General features: G+C 43.5%; 2 long non-coding RNA genes across 3 annotated transcripts in view; one reads left to right on the forward strand and one right to left on the reverse strand.

Moving 5' to 3' along the window:
• Positions 1-19,560, forward strand: part of LOC125095467 (uncharacterized) — a 30,262-nt gene that overhangs the window by 252 nt on the left and 10,450 nt on the right. The window lies entirely within an intron of this gene.
• LOC125095466 (uncharacterized) lies at positions 686-15,737 on the reverse strand. 2 transcript variants are annotated; one of them, XR_007125906.1, is made up of 4 exons: positions 15,604-15,737; positions 2,700-2,843; positions 964-1,072; positions 686-857 (listed from the first exon to the last, which is right to left on the reverse strand). It is a non-coding gene; the product is annotated as an uncharacterized LOC125095466 (long non-coding RNA). The 2 variants fall into 2 exon arrangements; XR_007125907.1 differs by lacking the exons at positions 2,700-2,843; positions 15,604-15,737 and adding an exon at positions 1,161-1,283.

Here is a 19,560-nt window from a genome sequence, read left to right on the forward strand (position 1 = left end):
GGGTGTGGAAAGGCCCATCGGCCCATGGCTGGCGTGGCCTCCAGTTACCAGCTGTCACTTGCTGAGAACCTGTGGGGTGAGCCTCCCACACAGGCTCGTCGCTTCGGTTGGTGGATTTAACCCCGCAGTGCTTTGAAGTGGGGGCTACACCTCAGTGCTCAGTGATGGAAATGACTGGACCCATTATTCAGATGAGGGGATTAAGGTTCAGGTGAAGTGAGGGATCTGAATCCAGGGCTCTATCCAGGAAGGCTCTGCTTGTCCCCTTCTGTCTCATTCTCTCTCGGGACCACCAGCTGCCGCTCAGCTTTGCGGTGCCCCTGTCCATCCGATGACAGGGGTGACCCTGGCCCCACTGGGCTAGCAGAAGGTGCCTTGAAGTCCCCCACCTACTGTGTGTGTCTCCCTGAGGAGCAGCTCAGGAAAGCAGATCATATCCCCTAGGCTGGAATGGGGCCCCCAATGAGCCATACTTTTTCTTTTCTTTTCTTTTTTTAGCCATAATTTTTTAAGAATCTCAGTAGTGGTACTGGTTTCTCCAAAAGTAACAAGCTGCGGTGTTCTTGCTTTTTTTTTTTTTTTTTTAAGATTTTCTTTATTTATTTGACAGAGAGAGAAGGCACAAGCAGAGGGAGCGGCAGGCAGAGGGAGAAGCAGACTCCCTGCCAAGCAAGGAGCCTGACACGGGGCTCAATCCCAGGACTCTGGGATCATGGCCCAAGCTGAAGCCGACTGAGCCACCCAGGTTTCCCACAAGCTATGGTGTTCTCACAACATGTCACCAGTGGCTTCTGGGGCCATGCCCGCTCCAATGGCTCCTCAGGAAATGCACATACAGCCCAGGAATGGCTCACAAGCTGTCATTTGGGAACAAATGAGATCGGCAGGGGTGATCAGGGCAGGGCACCCGACCTCACCCTCTCCCCTGTGAGGCATCCCCAGCACCCCTGTGGTATTTCTTACCTCCAGTCTGCCTTTGGTGACAAACTTCCCTGTGAATCCCACTGCGGTCTCTCGGATGCTAGATCATGGATCTTCTTGGAAGCCATATTTTCTTCAGCTAGAAAATGGCCTGATAAAATGGGTAAAGAGCCTCCCACGATGCCTGGCAAACACAACTTCCTAGCAGCCCGGAGGCCTTCCCTACTGTGCATCCTCACCTTCAAGACTTTCTTCCCCACCATCCAGACAGGTCCTGGCCCAGAGTCGCAAAGTGCTGCTCTCTACCTTGGCCATGCTCCACTAGGTGGGAAGTCAACCATGGAAGTAAGTGTGGGTCACTCCAGAATGTACTCCCCACACAAGAGTGATTCCAAGAGCCAAAGTCCTGGGAAGCAGGGGCCACTAGGGGACTTGCTTCAGCCACTACCCAAGTTACACAGACATGGGGCAAGTTAGGTCACCTCTGTAAGCTTCAGTTTCTTCATCAGTAAAATGGAGTTGAGCAGCAGGTCATTGACCAGTGTAGATAAGAAGGAAAGCCAGAAGAGGGGAAACTGAAGGACCCAGAAATGGCTGGCTTGATGGGAGCCAGGCTGGGAAGTTGTGAGGGGGTGGTTTAAAGTAGCCAGATGATTAAAGGTGTTTAAAATTAAATTACAGTTGTCTGTTGTTGAGGACGGGCCAGGAAAAATAACCAGCAGAGGTGGGCTTTAGGGGACCTGTGCCCTAGGGGCCTGGATCAAGGCAAGACAATGCCTCTTGCCCTTGGGAGCTCCCAAGGAAGATATCAGAATGTTTCCTCTCTTATTTATTTGTGCGATGGTACATGACATCTCTTTCAAAAGAACATGGAGAAACTAAGAACAGACCACAAATAAAGCAAAGTTCTTTCAGGAACCTAGGATTTAAAGATAATTCAGACACTGTCTTTGTCCTGAAAGATGTAGACCACAAACCAAACAGAAGTGCCCTGGGATCCCCTGTCTGTATTCATCCAGAGAACCAATCCCCCGTGCCTTGGATACAATTCAACCCTTGGAAGACCAGGAATTGGTCAACCAATAGCTTTTTCTTATGTGCTATGATTTTTTCTAAGTAATGAATGAACATAATTCTAGACTGTAAATATTTTCCTTTTTTAGGAGCTATAAAGCCGCATAAAGCCTTTCCAGGGAAATTGGTGAGATATCAAGCACAGACCATAGCACTTGGGGGGAGGGGTAACCTCTCGGGCCCTTGACACTGGCTGCTGGCCCTGGGCTATCTCAGCTACTTGGACCCACCAGCTATGGTGGCACAGTAGCCAGGTACTGGGAGAGCCCTAGGCCTTTTAACATTTTAACATTTCCTAGTATCTTATTTCAATAAAAACATTCTTGCCCTTGGGGGGAAAAAAGGAATCTCGAGATAAGATCATCCTGGCTGTGGGATGGGCCCTAAACCAATGACTGGTCTCCTTTTAAGAGGGAACAGGGAGAAATTTGAGACACACAGATGCACAGAGAAAAAGGCCATGTGAACATGAGGGCAGAAATTGGAATGAAGCAGCCATAAGCCAAAGAATGCCAAGGGTTGCCAGCAACACCAGAAGCTAAGAGAAGGGCACAGAACAGAATCTCCTTCAGGATCCCCAGAAGTACTGAACCTTCAGTACTTAAACCTGAATTTCTGGCATCCAGAATTGTGGGATAATAAAGATCTCTTGTTTTAAGTTACCCAGTTAATGGGATTTGTTGCAGGAACCCCAGGAAACTCACGTGACTGCCGACTCCTGTGTGGCTGTTCATGGGCTGGTCCCTTCCACCAGCAGCCCTTCTTTAGAAGACCCTGAAAGTCTTGTCAGGTACAAATGTGATTACATGACCTGGAGGACTCTCCTGCGACAACTTGATTAGGTTCCTCTGTGTTGGAGAACCGGGGCCATAAAAGCATGGGATTAGAGGTTTTGAAGGAGGTCATGAACAAGCTAGAGCTCAGATTGCTACCAAGGTGACCACATCGAGAAATCGCACACCAACCCCAGAACATCACCATCAAGTAGGAGAGGGGCCAGAAGAGAGGGGGATTGCAAAGTTGGGGGGAGGGAGTGAGGAGGGGTTTGGGGAGACAATTAGCACAGTTTTGCCCAAGTGTGGCTCTAAGGGACACTGCCAGTTAGTTCATCAGGTGATACACTGGGGTGGAAAGAGCATGGGCTTTGCAGATAGATTTTAATTTGAATCACGGCATGACCACTTTAATTCTTCGTGAACTTGAGCAAGTTTCTTATCTTCCCTGAGCCTGAGATTTTTTTGTGTGCATAAAATAAGACAATCTCTATAAGGGAGGATTGAATAAATGCCTAATACACAAAAGAAAAATTAATACATGATAGCTATTATTAGTCAACAAAAGAGTTTAAATAAAAATTGAATTAATCTTTTTTTAGGATTTTAAGGTTTGAGAGGTTCGGGCTGAAGTTGCCCAGACACTTCTCCAATCTTAAATTGTGTATCTTTTGTGCTCATGTGAACTTGGACCATCATCCCTTCTTTTAAGGAAGTATTTCTGCTCCCCTATTCTTGAGGAATTAGCCCATCAGAACCCTAGAATATCAGAGGGATACTTTTTCCTTAGGATCCCAGCATGAAAATTCTAGGGAAAAAGGATTGTTTGGGCTACCTGGTCATGACGGAGCCAATCCCATGGCCAGGAGCTTGGAGCACCTTGATTGGCCAGGCCTCGGTGGAAGGTTCACCCATCCTTGGGGTTCCCTAGTTGTGGGGACATTATAAGCTTGAGCTGCTTGCTGCCACATTTCCCAGCAGCATGGAAGAAGTTATTTACCATAGCATAGAATGAAGTTAATATTCAAAGAGAAGCAAGTGCAAGGTATAGGTAGAAAGAAACATAAAACCCTGCACTATCATCTGGGTTCTGTGTTCAGCTGTACAAGACACCAGATCTATCCCTGAGCTTTTCAGAAATGTGAGCCATACCTTCCTTTTTCCTACTGACATGAATTGACTTCTTTTCATTTTCAACAGAAAGAGTATAAAATAGTATCCTTAACTCTTTCTCCTGAGTTGACCAGCCTGGTGGGTATATTAGTCTTTTTTTTTTTTTTTTTTTTTTTTTTTTGCCATCCTAATGTTCTATAACAAATAATTCCCAAAACTATGCCTTATAAAAATAAGCACATACTTTGCACTCATGGGGTTGCTTTTTAGTTATGACATGAGGGACTTCCCTGAGATCACTGAACCTGAATCCAGATTGAGGTTTGGGTTTGGGTCTGTTCCACCCATCTCCTTATTCTTGAACTAGCAGGTATCTGGGAAAATGTTCTTCTCCTGGAAGATTGCAGAAAGTTCAAGAGGCTGAACCAAGTTGTACAAGCACATTCAAAAGCTCAGCTTGGGTCACAGCTGCTCACATTTCATTAATCAAAACAAACAAACAAACAAAAAACAAGTCTCATGGCCAAGCCCAAAGTCAACAGGGCAGGGATGTTCACTCTACTTATTCCAGTGGGAGGCATTACAGAGTTTCAGAGCAAAGAACATGGATAAATAATTCTGTTATAGGGAGGAAGAGAAAAATTGGGAACAATAAGCTAGAAAAGAGAATAGGTTTAGGAGCTGGGAAGTCCTAGTTCACAAACATATTCCACTACTAATGTACTTGACCAAAGGTCATTCTCCTGGATCCATGAAGATCATCCTCTCCCACCAAGTACCTAATTTGAGAAGATAGACATGGAGTGATGAGGGAGAAAAAGGACACACAAGGAGACATGATAGAGGGAACTTCAGCAGCCATATCGAACCATGAGGAAAATTTGATAATGGATAAGAAAGATAAAAGGATCCTGATTCCTGATGACTCTGAAAAAGTACTGGATTATCCTTGAACTGCTTATCTGAAGACTTCCTCCTGTCAAAGAATAACACCTTGTGTGTTTAAACCACCTTTTTTCCAGGGCACTATTACTTGCAGCCAAATGCAATTTCTGTGTGATACAGGTACTATGAATAGTCACATGTAAGGTAAGTGTGGTAATGACCAAGTGTATGTGACCCAGGATTCTGGAACAGGAGCTAATGTACTTATAGTTTATCTGGAGGTCTCAAACATTTGATGTTCCAAGAGTAGAAAAAGAATAGGGGTGTCTGACTGGCTCGGTCAGTAGAGCACGTTAACTCTTGATCTTAGGGTCATGAACTCAAGCACCAAACTGGATATATATATATATATATATATATATATATATATGCGCCTTAAATGTGTGTGTATATATATATAAATGTATATATACACACATATATATAGGGGTGCCTGGGTGACTCAGTCGTTAAGCATCTGCCTTCGGCTCAGGTCATGATCTCAGGGTCCTGGGATCGAGCATTGGGCTCCCTGCTCTGCAGGAAGCATGCTTCTCCCTCTCCCACTCCCCTGCTTGTGTTCCCTCTCTTGTTGTCTCTCTCTCTCTCTCTGTCAACTAAATAAATGAAATCTTTAAAAAATATATATACATATATTTTATATAAAATTTATAAATAATATATATAAAATACATGTACTTAATTACATATATGAAGAATAGAATATGAATCTAGGGGGTTCTTTTAAGTAAGAAAGATTTCTTAAATTTGTGTTGTGAGTACATATTTCAGTATGTGATGTGTTCGTCTCTATACTTTTCTATATGTTTTAAGTATTTTTTTAGAGTGGGAAGAAAAGAAAATCACTTTAGTACTCCTCCAGGTCAAGTGGGCATAAAGAAAAATCCCTCCAAAATGCCCCCATTGGTGAGAGAAATTATTTGGTTTACACCATTGTAACAAAGTGGATGATGGCTCCCAACCCTTTACAACCTTCACATAACAGAATTATATATTTATGCGACTTTGGGCATTGCTCTGACGACCCTCCCACTAGAATGGGAATAATTCTAATTTCCACTCCATTGACAGTAGGTATGGTCCTGTGATTTGCTTTGGCCAAGGAGATGTGATCAGACGTGATGCAAGCAAGAGCTGTGAACATGCTTCCTTGGCTTCTTTTGCCCTCATATACTTTGCCATCTGCCATGAGAAGAATATTCCTGAGGAGCAGCTGTCCCGGGTAGATGTGAGAGGCAGGTGGAGCACACCTAAATTTAACCCACAGCCTAAAGTAAAGTCCAGTTGGTCTCAGAGAAGCCTGAGAGAGCCACCATCAACTGAAGACCCATGAGCTACTACATGATGATGATAAATGTTGCTGGAAGGTCCTCCATCTTGGGGGTTGTTGGTTATGCAGCATTTTTGTAGCAGATGTTCATTGAGGACATTGGATGCTTTTGTCTGTCCAGCATCCCCACCCCCACTCTCTGGTTTAAACATCTTTCAAGAGGTGGTTCTGGAAGGCTGCCAACCACAGTACCTCATCCCAGAAGTGGACATATCTGAGTCCATTCAAGACAGTACGAATACAGTGCCTGGGTGTCTCAGTTAGTTGAGCTTCTGACTCTTGATTTCAGCTCAGGTCACGATCTCAGGGCCAGGAAATCAAGCCCTGCACTGGGCTCCATACTCAGGGGGAAGTCTGAGATTCTCTCTCTCCCACTCCCTCTGCCCCTCCCCCTGTGTTCTCTCTCTCTTAAATAAATAAATAAATAAGCCTGAAAAACAAGACGGGGGAAGGAGGAGGAAAGGACAAAAAGACATCCCCTCCCATCTGAGGATTTCTGGTGGGCAGAATAATGATGTCCCAAGAATGTCCATGTTCTGATCCTCAGAACTTCTGAATATGTTAGGTTACACGGTAAAAGGCAATTAAAGGTGCAGATGGAAGTAAGGTTGTTAATTGGCTGACCTTAAAATAGAGAGATGATCCTGCATTATCCAGCTAGGCCCAATATAATCACAAGGGTCCTTAGAAGAGTCAATGTCAGTGTGATGTGACACTGGCTTTGTGATCACACTGTGATAGCTGGCTTTGAAGATGGAAGGGGTCATGAGCCAGGGCATGTAGCGGCCTCTAGAAACTGAAAAAGACAAGGAAAGAGAGACTCCCCTACAGCCTCCAGAAGGAATGCAGCCCTCCTAACACCCTGACTTTAGCCTAGTGAGGTCTGGGTCAGACTTCTGATCTCCAGAACTGCAAGGCAATGAATCTGTGTTGTTTTAAGCTTCTAAACTTGTAATAATTTGTAGAACCACATACATCTCTGCTTGTGTCTCATTGGCCAGAATTTAACCACACGCTTAGCTACAAGACAGACTGGGCAGCTTGTCAACCCAAATAGAACTAGGATGTTGGGTGGCTCAGATGGTTGGCTGTCTGCCTTCGGCTCAGGTCATGATCTCCAGGTCCTGGGTTCAAGCCTCACGTCAGGCTCCTAGCTTAGTGGGGAATCTTCTTCTCCCTCTTCCTCTGTCTTTCCCCTGCTTGTACTTTCTCTGTTTCTCTCTCTCTCTCAAATGAATAAATTTTTTAAAAATCTTAAAAAAAAAAAAAAAGAACTAGGATCTCATTAACAGGGGAAAAGGAGAGTATACTGATAGTAACCTAGGTCACAAAACTCCATTCCTTGGGCCACAGTGATGACCCAACATGGTCATGATTCAACAGACTAGCTCTTAACCTCAGATTTTATTTGGACACTGGAAGAAAAAAGTTATTTGTTGCTGTGTAACAAGTCACCCTCAAAATTAGTGGCTTAGAAGAACAATGATAATTCCATTATTGTTCTCATGGTTCTGGACTAGACTGGGCTCTGCTGGATGGTCATTATTCAGAATGGGTCACATGGTTGCCACTAGATGATGAAACAGATGGAGTCCTCTCAGAGCCTCATCACTCATGCTGGTGTCTGGTGGTTGACCCTGCTGTCAGCCAGGACCCCTAAACAGGGCTCTCCATGTGGGGGAAGCTTCCTAATAGCATGAGTTCCCGGAGTGAGTGTCTCAAGAGACCCAGGCAGAATCTGTATCACCTCACCTCCCAAGCCACATAGCCTCACCTCTGCCATCATTATAAGCTCACCCAAATTCAAGGACAGAGAACACAGGCCCCATGGCTTAATAGGAGAAATATCGAAGTCCCATCATTGGAAAGGATGGGAGACACTGGTGCACCCATTTGCGTGGGGGGGGGTGTGGGGGTGTGGTAGTAATCTCTCAGAGATTCATGACCTTATCACAGGAAGCTTCCATCAAGCCATCCTTTCTAGATAACTGAACCATTACATCCCCTTTTTGCTTGAGCTCATCTGATGCAGGTTTCCATCACTTCCTGGTTACTATGTTATAATGCATGTCTCATGGGGCTTCTCTCAGGAGATGATTGATAATGCTTTCAAACTTCACATCACAGTGCAAACTCTAGGGACTCCCTAAGTGAAAGTTGTTTCCTTCCCCTTGTTCCTTCCCTTCCAGTGACCCTTCACTTCCCTGTGGATGGTGGGAACTGGCAGCTAATGCCATCTATGCTGCAAGACAACAGTAACAGCAACCTTTACCATGATGGACGGTTCACTCACCCTGCTTGCAGTCATACTCCTGGGAATTTTGTAATGCATTTGCTCAAGCCCAGTGTAGACAAAGTTCCAGCGGGAGTCCTCCTTCCTTCTACCCACTGACTTAATATTTGCATCAATCTAATCCTAAACAGGGACCTGCACTGTCTTCATATTATAAGCAAAAGATTTTGCAAAGTGATTTTAAGAGTTTTTCAACAAACTTTTTTAAGGTACTGTCTCTTTAAATGCATCATACCATGAATCCCCAGTAGACCTCTCCTTCATATCGTGAAATTTTTTTTCTAATTTGAAAAACAATGTGCATGTATAACAGCTAATTTGGAAAATATCAGAAAAAAGGAGAACAAATAATCTCACATAGTCCTTTAGCATAGCATAGGGATCACATTATGTATAAAGTTCTATAACCTTATTTCTCCCCCCTAAAAGTATACCACGAAAAACATCTGGGTAATTTCTGTATCACATTGTTGAACTGCCAATTGAATGAGTATCTTGACAGGCAATACCAAATTTTTGCTATTATTATGATAACTTATAAAATATCTTCATATTTAGATCCTTGAAAATGTTTTGATTTTTCACTTAGAAATTAATCCTTGGATATAACTTATGGATTCAAAATATAAGACTCTTTTTATACATATGTAAATTATCTCCATTAAAAAAAGCTGTTACTGGTTATGTACCCAAGTGCCCTGTCATCACCATATCCTTGCTAGCACTAAGTATTATCATTTTAAAAATTGGTTTGTTTTTATACTTTAGAGGGTAAAACATGGTGTCTTGCAGTTTGAGGCTCTTTCTTGAGGCTCTGCTCTAGACCATGTGGTAAGGAAAAAGAAATAAGAGCCATCTAGATTAGAAAGAGAAGAAGCAGTATCATAGGATACAAGGTCAATATTAAAAAATCAATTCTATTTCTATGGATTAGCAATGAACAACTCAAAATCAAATTAAATTAAAAAAAAAAACCTTTACAGTAGCATCCAAAAACATGAAATAGTTAGGGATGAATTTAACAAAATATTTGCCAAACTTGTACCATGAAAACATCAAAGCATTGTGGGTGAAATTAAAGAAAACTCAATAAAGAGGTATACAGTACTAATGGATCAGGGAGAGAGATTTCTAGATGGTGGAGGAGTAGGAGAGCTTAGTTTCATCTGATCCCAAGAATTGAGCTAGATAGTTATCAAATTCATCTTGAACCTGTGAACTCAACCAGAGACCTAAGAGAAGAATAGCTGCAACTCTACAAATAGAAAAGTGACTACTTTCTGCAAGGTAGGAGGTACAGAGAAGTGAATCCAAGGCAAAATATGGGAAGATAAACTGTGGGAGTGGAAGCCTCCATCAGCCGGCTACTGGAAAGTGCAGCAGAGCACAAATCAGATCTTTAGAAATCAGCTCCAGTGAGAGCCATCCCCACCTGAAAGGTGTTCAGGTGGCAAATCGGGTGAAAATCCTAGGTGGTACAGTCTGATCTCAGGATCCTTGGGGTCACAGGAAGACTGGGGGAGTGCCTGAGTGTGGCAGAGCTCCCAGGTATTGGAGCAAGGAAGCCAGCGTAATCAGTGAGCCCAGGAGTGGGGTCTCAGCTCAGGGTTGCCATAAACCCTGAACCTCAACATGGTCAGGCAACTGCTCTCCAAGGAGAGGCACAGCAAGCTGCAGAACCGGCGAGACCCCCCCCCCACCCCAATCCACCTTCCTCCCCCAGTAGGAGCATGGGAGTGTGCTGCAGGAGTCTGCAGGGTTTGGAGACTCAAAACCGAGTCACATGCCAGAGATAGAAATGCTCTGTCACAGGCCAGGTGAGCATGGAGTGCATAGAGGAGTGACTGACTACTTTTCCCTGAGGGGGCACTGAGGAGTCAGCTCTGGGGCCAGAGATTGGGAAGCTGCCATTTTCATTCTCATCCTCTAAAGTTGGATGGAAAGCCTCCAGAGAACAAAAGCCACATAGAGCAAATTGGAGCAGATTACTTAGCCTGGCCCCTGGCAGGGGCAGTGCAATTCAACCTGAGGAAAAGGCACTTGAAAATCAATGTAACAGGCCCCTCCCCCAGAAGATCAGCAAGAACATCCAGCCAAGACCAACTTTACTGATCAATGAGAACTGCAAAGCTCCAGCACCAGGGGAATATAGGATATAGAATTGATGGGTTTTTTCCCCACGATTCTTTAATCTTTCAATTTTAATTTTTTTCTCTTTTCTCTTTCAACCAATTTTTATTTTGTCAACTTTTTAAAATATTTTTTAACTTTTATTTTCACAATTACACTGTCCTTTCATTGTAATATATATATATATTTTTTTCTTTCTTTCTTCACAATTCTGGGATACATTTCTCTTAATAGACCAAAATACATCCAGAATCTAGCATATGGCTCTTTTCTTTTCACCCATCAGATCATATTCTCTTGGGTTTTTTTCCCTCTCTTCTTCTTTTCTTCTTTTTTGTTTTTTGTTTTGTTTTGTTAAAGTCTTTTTAAATTTTCATCTTTACAGTTACATTCTGTCCTTTCAATGTTAATTTTTTTGTATATATGTAAGCTTTTCTTTCTTTATAATTTTGAGATGTTATTTCTTCTAACAAACTGACAAAAATACACTCAGGATATAGTGTATTGTTCTGTTCCGTACAACTGTCTATTTATACTCCTTCATTTCTTTCCCCTTTTTTTTGTCTTTTAATTTTCATTTTCACAGTTACAGTCTATCTCTTCATTGTATTTAATTTTATTTTTGTATATATATAAGTTTTTCTTATAAGTTTTTCTTTCCTTACAACTTTGGGATCTAATTTTCTAAGAAATGGACCAAAATACACACAGGATCCAGTGCATTGCTCTATTCTGTTCATCTGATTATATTCTCTCTTTTTTTTAAGATTTTATTTATTTGAGTGAGTGAGAGAGATCACAAATGGGGAGGAAGGTTAGAGGGAGAAGCAGACCCCCCACTGAGCAGGGTACCTGACATGGGGCTTGATTCCAGGACCCTGGGATCATGACCTGAGCCAAAGCAGACACTTACCCTACTGAGCCACCCAGGTACCCCTATATTCTCTTTTTTTAAATTATTTTTTTGGTTTTGGGTTTCTTCTATTTTGTGTAGTGTGTATTTCTCTGGGGTTGTTGTTGTCATTTTACTTTTTGTTCTCTGTTTATCTATTCTTCTCCTGACAGAATGACAAGACAGAAAAACTCACCTCAAAAAAAAAGAACAAGAGGCAGTACTGACTGCCAGGGACTAATCAGTATGGATATAAGTAGGGTGTCAGAAGTAGAGTTCAGAATAACAATTATAAAGATACTAGCTGGCCTTGAAAAAAGCATGGAAGACACTAGAGAATCCCTTCCTGGAGAAATACAATAACTAAAATCTAATCAAGTCGAAATCAAAAAGGCTATTAATGAGATGCAATTAAAAAAACGGAGGTTCTAAAAAAATAGAGGCTCTAACAGCTAGAATAAGTGAGGCCGAAGAGAGAATTAGTGATATAGAAGACAATATGATGGACAATAAAGAAGCTGAGAAAAAGAGGTAACTATTGGACCATGGAGGAGAATTCGAGAGATGAATGACACCATAAAGTGAAACAACATTAGAATTGGGATCCCAGAAGAAGAGGAAAGAGAGAGGGCAGCAGAAGGTATATTGGAGCAAATTACAGTGGAGAACTTCCTTAATGTGGGGAAGGACCCTTATGAAAGAAATTGAGGAGGACACAAAGAAATAAAAAATGGTCCTTGCTCATGGATTGGAAGAACAAATATTGTTAAAATGTCTATGCTACCTAGAGCAATCTACACATTCAATGCAATCCCTATCAAAATACTATCAACTTCTTTCACAGAGCTGAAACAAATAATCCTAAAATTTGTATGGAACCAGAAAAGACTTTGAATATCCAAAAGAATGTTGAAAAGGAAAACCAAGACAGGTGGCCTCACATTGTGGACTTCAAGCTCTGTTACAAAGCTGTAATCACCAAGACAGCATGGTGCTATCACAAAAACAGACACACAGGTAAGTGGAACAGAATAGAGAAATGGATCCTTAACTCCATGGTCAACTAATCTTTGACAAAGCAGGAAAGAATGTCCAATGGAAAAAAGACAGTCTCTTCAACAAATGGTGTTGGGAAAACTGGACAGCCACATGCAGAAGAAAGAAATTGGACCATTTTCTTACACCACACACAAAAATAGACTCAAAATGGATGCAAGACTTCGGTGTGAGACAGGAATCCATCAAAATCCTTGAGGAGAAAACAGGCAGCAACCTCTTCAACCTCAGTCGCAGCCACTTCTTCCTAGAAACATCACCAAAGGCAAAGGAAACAAAGGCAAAAATGAACTATTGGGACTTCATCAAGGCAAAAAGCTTTTGCACAGCAAAGGAAACAGTCAACAAAACCAAAAGACAACTGACAGAATGGGAGAAGATATTTTCAAATGACATATTAGATAAAGGGGTAGTATCCAAAATCTATAAAGAATGTATCAAACTCAACACCCAAAGAACAAATAATCCAATCAAGAAATGGGCAGAGGACATGAACAGACATTTCTGTAAAGAAGACAACCAAATGGCCAACAGACACATGAAAAAATGCTCAGCATCACTCAGCATCAGGGAAATACAAATCAAAACCACAATGAGATACCACCTTATACCAGACAGAATGGCTAAAAAAACCACCACTCCTCTCTTTAAAAAAAAAAAAAAAAAAAAAAAAAAGTTCTTACTAAAAACAAGTTCTTACATTAAAAAGAAGACAACCCAATTTCTAAAAATGGGCAAAATATTGGAATAGTCACTTCACAAAAGAAAATGTGCAAAAGGTCAGTAAGTACAAGAAAAGATGCTTAACATCATTGGTCATCAGAGTTAGTTAAACCAACAAGTAGATAACATTACATATCCACTAGAATGGCTCAGGTTATAAAAGAAAGATTCATTGTACTGGGGTGCCTGGGTGTCTCAGTGGGTTAAAGCCTCTGCCTTCGGCTCAGGTCATGTTCCCAGGGTCCTGGGGTCGAGCCCTACATCAGGCTCTCTGCTCAGTGGGGAGCCTGCTTCCCTTCCTCTCTCTCTGCCTGCCTCTCTGCCTACTTTGATCTCTGTCTGTCAAATAAATAAATAAAATCTTAAAAAAAAAAAAGATTAATAGTACTAAGTGTTGAAGATGTGGAGCTGCTGGAATTCTCACACATTGCTAATGGGGAACGTAAAATGGTGCAACCACTTAATAATTAAGTAGTTTCTTATAAAGTTAAACAAAACCTTGCCAGATGAGTGAGCAATTCTCTCTGGTATGGACTAAAGAACAAATGAAAACATGTCCATATAAAACTTAGTACACAAATGTTCATAGCAATTTTATTCTCAATGACCAAAAAAGAACTCTACTGTCCATAAGGGAGAATGGAAAAGCCAGCTGTGGTATATTAATACATTGAAACTACTCTTCAACAATAATATGGAAATACTGGTCCAAGGATGAATATCAAATATATTATGACTGAGAGAAGTCACAGACACAAGAGTACATACTTTATATTTCACTTATATGAAACTCTAGAGAAGACCAATCTAATCTGTAGGGTCAGAAGCTAGATCAGTGATGGCCTTGGGCCAAGATGGAAGCTGGGAAGCATTGACTGAGAAAAGACACATGGAAACTCTTTTGGATGATATAAATGTGCTCTATCTTGATGATGGTGGTCGAACATGGTTATATACATTTGTCAAAATTCATCAGAATATGCATTTAAAATGGGAGCATTTTATAGTATCAAAGTATATCTTTAAAAAGTTAATATTTTGGGACACCTGGGTGGCTCAGTCGGTTAGGCCACTGCCTTCAGCTGAGGTTGTGATCCCGGGGTCCTGGAATCGAGTCCTGCATCGGGCTCCTTGCTCGGCAGGGAGGCTGCTTCTTTCTCTGGCTCTGCCAGCCTCTCTGCCTGCTTGTGCACATGCTCCCTCTCTTTCTCTCTCTGGCAAATAAATAAATAAAATCTTTTTTAAAAAGTTAACATTTTTATAGTAACAAAAATGTGCATTAGAGGCAAATATAAAGTTGTACTTTAATTACATTTTGTATTTTAAGTCTATTAAAATCTGGATACAGGGGTGCCTATGTGGCTTAGTCGGTTAAGCAACTGCCTTCAGCTCAGGTCATGATCCCCGGGTCCTGGTATCGAGCCCCTCATTGGGCTCCTTGCTGAGCAAGGAGCCTACTTCTCCCTCTTCCGCTACCTGCTACTCTGCCTGCTTGTACTCTCTCTCCCTCTGTCAAATAAATAAACAAAAATTATTTTAAAAATAAACTAAAATAAAATTTGGATACATTTCCAATCTTTCTATAGTAGGAAAGGCTATCATATATATGATAACTATACTAATATAAATTATCATAGGAGAGGCCTGTCTTGGGGCAACATGTGCTAAATAGATTTAATTAGTGTTTCAGAACAAAGATAATAGGGGCGCCTGGGTGGCTCAGTGGGTTAAAGCCTCTGCCTTCCGCTCAGGTCATGATCTCAGGGTCCTGGGATCAAGCCCCACATTGATCCCTCTGATCAGCAGGGAGCCTGCTTCCTCCACTCTCTCTGCCTGCCTCTCTGCCTACTTGTGGTCTCTGTCAAGTAAATAAATAAAATCTTAAAAAAAAAAAGAAACAAAGATAATAGGCAGGGATCCTTATGGGCCAGCAAATTATCACCCTGGAGAAGGCAGAATTTGAGGCAGACATTACACTGAGTAGAATCTGTGTGAGAAGCAGAAGATGGCATTGGAGGGGGGAGCAAACCCAAGCTTGAAGCTATGCAGTTGACCATGGCCATGATACTCCTGTGGGAGGAGAAGGCTGGGCTGTCAGGAGACCTGACTGCCCAGGATCCCAAGCAAAGGCTGGCCAGATCTACCCACTATCTAATAAGAAGGCAGGGTAGGGATGGAGACAGTCCATCAGTACATTGATACCCATGATAAAGTGTAATTCATCGGTTAGGCACAGTAGGAGATTGACAGCAATAACTAAAAATAAAATAGAAGATTTAGAACAATATACTGTAATAAAAGTTATGTGAATGTTGTCTCTCCCTCTCAAGACACCTTATAGTCCTGTACTCACCCTTCTTGTGATGCTTTGAGATGATAAAATGCCTAGATGATGAGATGAATTGAGGGGAATGACGCAGCCACAGTGACGTAGCAGCAGGCTACTACTGACCTTCTGATTATACGTTGGAAAGAGGCTCATCTGCTTCCACAGAGCGGTTGACTGCCAGTAATTGAAACCACAGGAAAGCTGGGTCTAAGTGGAGACTACTGTAGTCAAGAGTGGACATTTATGGGAAGCCCTGGTGCGCCCTCTGGAGGCCAAGGGAAGAACTATGACCGTGCCTATCATACTTCCCAGAGTACCCCCTGGAGCTTCCTCAAGCCCATTACTCAGCTCACTGGGTGGCCTCTCGGTATGGTAGCACTGTGAGAGTAGATCTCTGCTGAATCCTGAGGTTTTCGTGCAGAGCTCAAGCCTAGACCCCAACACCATCCTCTTGCCAGCTGCCTGGTGGGACCTGAGGGATGTCTGCTTCTCTAGACCATCTCCTGGTACTCCTGCCATCCTTACCCTCCCCACCCCCCAATTACAGATGCAGGGGGCCTCAGGTTGTTCCCTCCTTCCCCCTAAATGGGAACTCCTTCCTCTATCCCACCCGATCACATGGATGTACTTCCATCACAGGACGCTGTAAGTACGGTATTACAACTATTTGTTAGCACCCTGCTCACTCCTGGATGAGGTCCTGGAAGGTCCTGGTGTCTTCTCTGTCTCTATATCCTTGGAGCTTAGCCACATAAGTCCTCAATGAATACTCGTTGAATGAACGGACGGATAGTTGTAAAAATTCCACCTTCTTGCCTTCCTCCACCCTCCCCCCTTCAAAGATACTCCAAAATAAATCAATAAATCCCCACTTCTATCCATCATTACCATAATGAAGGTAACATTACGGGCTGTGACAGCTAAGCCAAAAATCTCAGTGGCTCAATACAACAGAATTTTATTGCTCACTCATGAGAAGCCCAAAGCAGATTTCCCACTCAGTGGATGGTGCCCCCCAGATTCTGGCTCTGCCCTCCCTTCCCCAGCCTTAGAGTTGTCCATAGTCAGTGTGTGGACTGGAAAAGAGATGGAGGGGGCGCCTGGGTTGCTCAATCATTAAGCATCTGCCTTCCACCTGGGTCACGATCCCTGGGTCCTGAGATCAAGCCCCATGCGGGGCTCCCTGCTCAGTGGGGAGCCTGCTTCTCCCTCTCCCTGCTGCTCCCCCTGCTTGTACTCTCTCTGTCAAATAAATAAATAGAATCTTAAAAAAACAGAAAGAAAGAAAGAAGAAAAGAGATGGAGGCTTTTGCAGGTCAGCTCTGAAACTGACATGCATCACTTGTACTGATGTTCCATTGACTAGAATTCAGTCACATGGTACCCTAACTGTGGAGCTGGGGAAATGGAGTCTGGCTGTGCGTACTCAGAAAGAAGAGGAAATGGGCTTACTTAGTAGCCAGCCAGTCTCTGCCACAGCACCCTACTGGGAATTCTTTTACTAACAGAAAGACGTGGGAATTTAGATTCTTTCATTTACATGAGTGGAAAATTATAGGATCAGAAGAACTTTTTCGAGGAGAAAGAAACACTTCCCATCACTTATATAGGAATTCATGCTTTTATTAAACAACACAATTTTAATAAACCACATTGGGAGAATGACTTTTTTTAAAGATTTTATTTATTTATTTGTCAGAGAGGGCCCAAGCAGGGGGAGTGGCAGGCTGAGCAGGTAAAACAGGCAGAGGGAGAAGCAGGCTCCCCGCTGGCAGGGAGCCGGATGCAGGGCTCGATCCCAGGATCCAGAGATCATGACCTGAGCCGAAGGCAGACGCCCAACAGACTAATCTACCCAGGCACCCCCATAACATTCTTCTTACTATCGAAATACATTTAAAATGCTGTCTTTTTGTATTTATATAAACATTTCCAACTATTCTTATGGTCTCTGGTCTTTTTAGACCAGACCCGCTCTTCACAACTACAATTGTTTTTCAACTTTGACATTCCAATTGTCCTAAGTGGTTGCCAACTGTCACAGTCTGGCCAAGCAGACCCTTTGTTCTGTTAACACGACCTGCCCCTCCCCACACCCCTGGCCTCCACCCCCACATTTACGCAACCTTCCATTCCTGGAGGCCAACAGCCGGATAGTTGAGGCCCATTCCAATCTTTTTCTCTTCCCTGGACATGGACTTCATTACCTTCTAATGGAGTCCTGATTCCCTTTAGTGCAGAATTATATTAAAATACCAAACCTGGCAACTTAGAAATGAGGCAAAATCATAATCTTCATTTTTGAAATTAGAGACCTAGAAGGTGTCTTTTGAATGTTTCATTGCTCACCTTTCAAATTATCATTTTTTTTTTATGCTGGAAAGACAGCAATCTTTTTTTTTTTTTAAGGTTTTATTTATTTATTTGACAGAGCGAGCACAAGCAGGTGGAGTGGGCAGGCAGAGGGAGAGGGAGAAGCAGGTTCCGTGCTAAACAGAGAGCCCGATGTGGGGCTCGATCCCAGGACCCTGGAATCATGACCTGAGATGAAGGCAGATGCTTAACCGACTAAGCCACCCAGGCACCCCTGGAAAAACAGCAATCTTGAAAACTTGACTTTATGGAGAGAAGAGGTTTTTTGATTTCCAAAAATTTTCCCTCACTTATTGAAAGCAAAGCCTAGATGACAGAGCGTAGACCATTAAAATAAGCTACAATATAAAGAGGATGTAGAGTCTGACCTAAGTGAGGGGTATTTGCACTTCCTTGGACCAGGGGGAGCCTCTAAGTAGGTCTGAGGGGAACGGAGAAGACAGCTGGTAGGAGCGAGGGAGAGAGGGCAAGAGGTAGGTCCTGAGAATCTTCTCTTTTCCTTTCCCTTTTGTGGCTGAAGATGGAGGAGGGATATCAAGTATCCTAAGAGTAAAATACTATGGTGTTTGGGGGCGCTGACACATCAAACAGGTAGCTTCCCCTGCTTCCAGGCACCTGGGGGGAGATCTGGGGAAGGTTTGAAGGCCTCTGCCAAGGAAAACAGTGTGCCCATGTTTCGGGGTAGGACAGGACAGCTCTAGGACCCAGACATGCCCATGGTCCCAGGAGGATAACCCAGGTGCTGATTCCCTCAGCCAGGCGCAAAGGGAGTCTGAGGAAGAGGGACACAGGTGGGCCTGTGTAAACCAGGCCACCAGGTCTCAAGGACGGTCAGGCCAGCAAGCACAAGGTGAGGGCAAGCGAGCATAGGGACCCAAGAGCCCTGAGCTTGGGGCAGAAGGCGTCCACCCCTGCATCAGTAAGGGACTCAGGGGTGCCCTGCACACAGCCCCAGGCCAGAGCCCACCGTCTGCCTATTAGGAAGGGTGGGAGGGAAGACGCCTTCAGAGAGGAGGCCCGATGCAGAGTCTTAAATTTGAAAACTTTTTGCAAATCTTGTAAACTAGGGGAGACCTGGTACCTTTAACCTGCGAGTTACCACCTCAGTTCCCACGCTCAGTGCGCTGGGGGCACCGCAAGGTTAGGCAAGGAGAACATCTGCCTGGACCAATGCCTCATCCCTCGGGGCCTTGTCCTGTGTGTAAGTCTCCTCCCTGTTGGATCTGAGGGGAGCAGGGGCCCGCGGACGCTTTGACAGGGGCTCGCGCTGTACTTTGGGCACCTGGCCTCTAGAGGGCGCGCCGACACCTCCACTCTCCAGGCCGGCCAAGCATTTTTCCAGCCTTCAAGAAACCTGCGTAACGGCTCGCGGCCCGCCCCCGCCTCCTCCATCCTTAGCCCTCCCCCGCCTCTCCCTGCCCCCCAGCCCGGCCTCCGAAGTGCTCCTCATTCTTACCAGCTTACCCCAGCTTCACGGGTACTTCCTTACTTTTGCATGCTGTGCTGCAGTTCGGTAGGGCTTTTTCCCTCTTTCAGACCTAAATTGTAATCCGATATAGTTTCCAAATCCTCGTGTCGCATCCCTCTCCGGAGAATTTCATAACCCTA

The sequence above is a fragment of the Lutra lutra genome, chromosome 3 (genome assembly GCF_902655055.1).
Source record: "Lutra lutra chromosome 3, mLutLut1.2, whole genome shotgun sequence".
NCBI classification, from domain to species: Eukaryota; Metazoa; Chordata; class Mammalia; order Carnivora; family Mustelidae; genus Lutra; species Lutra lutra.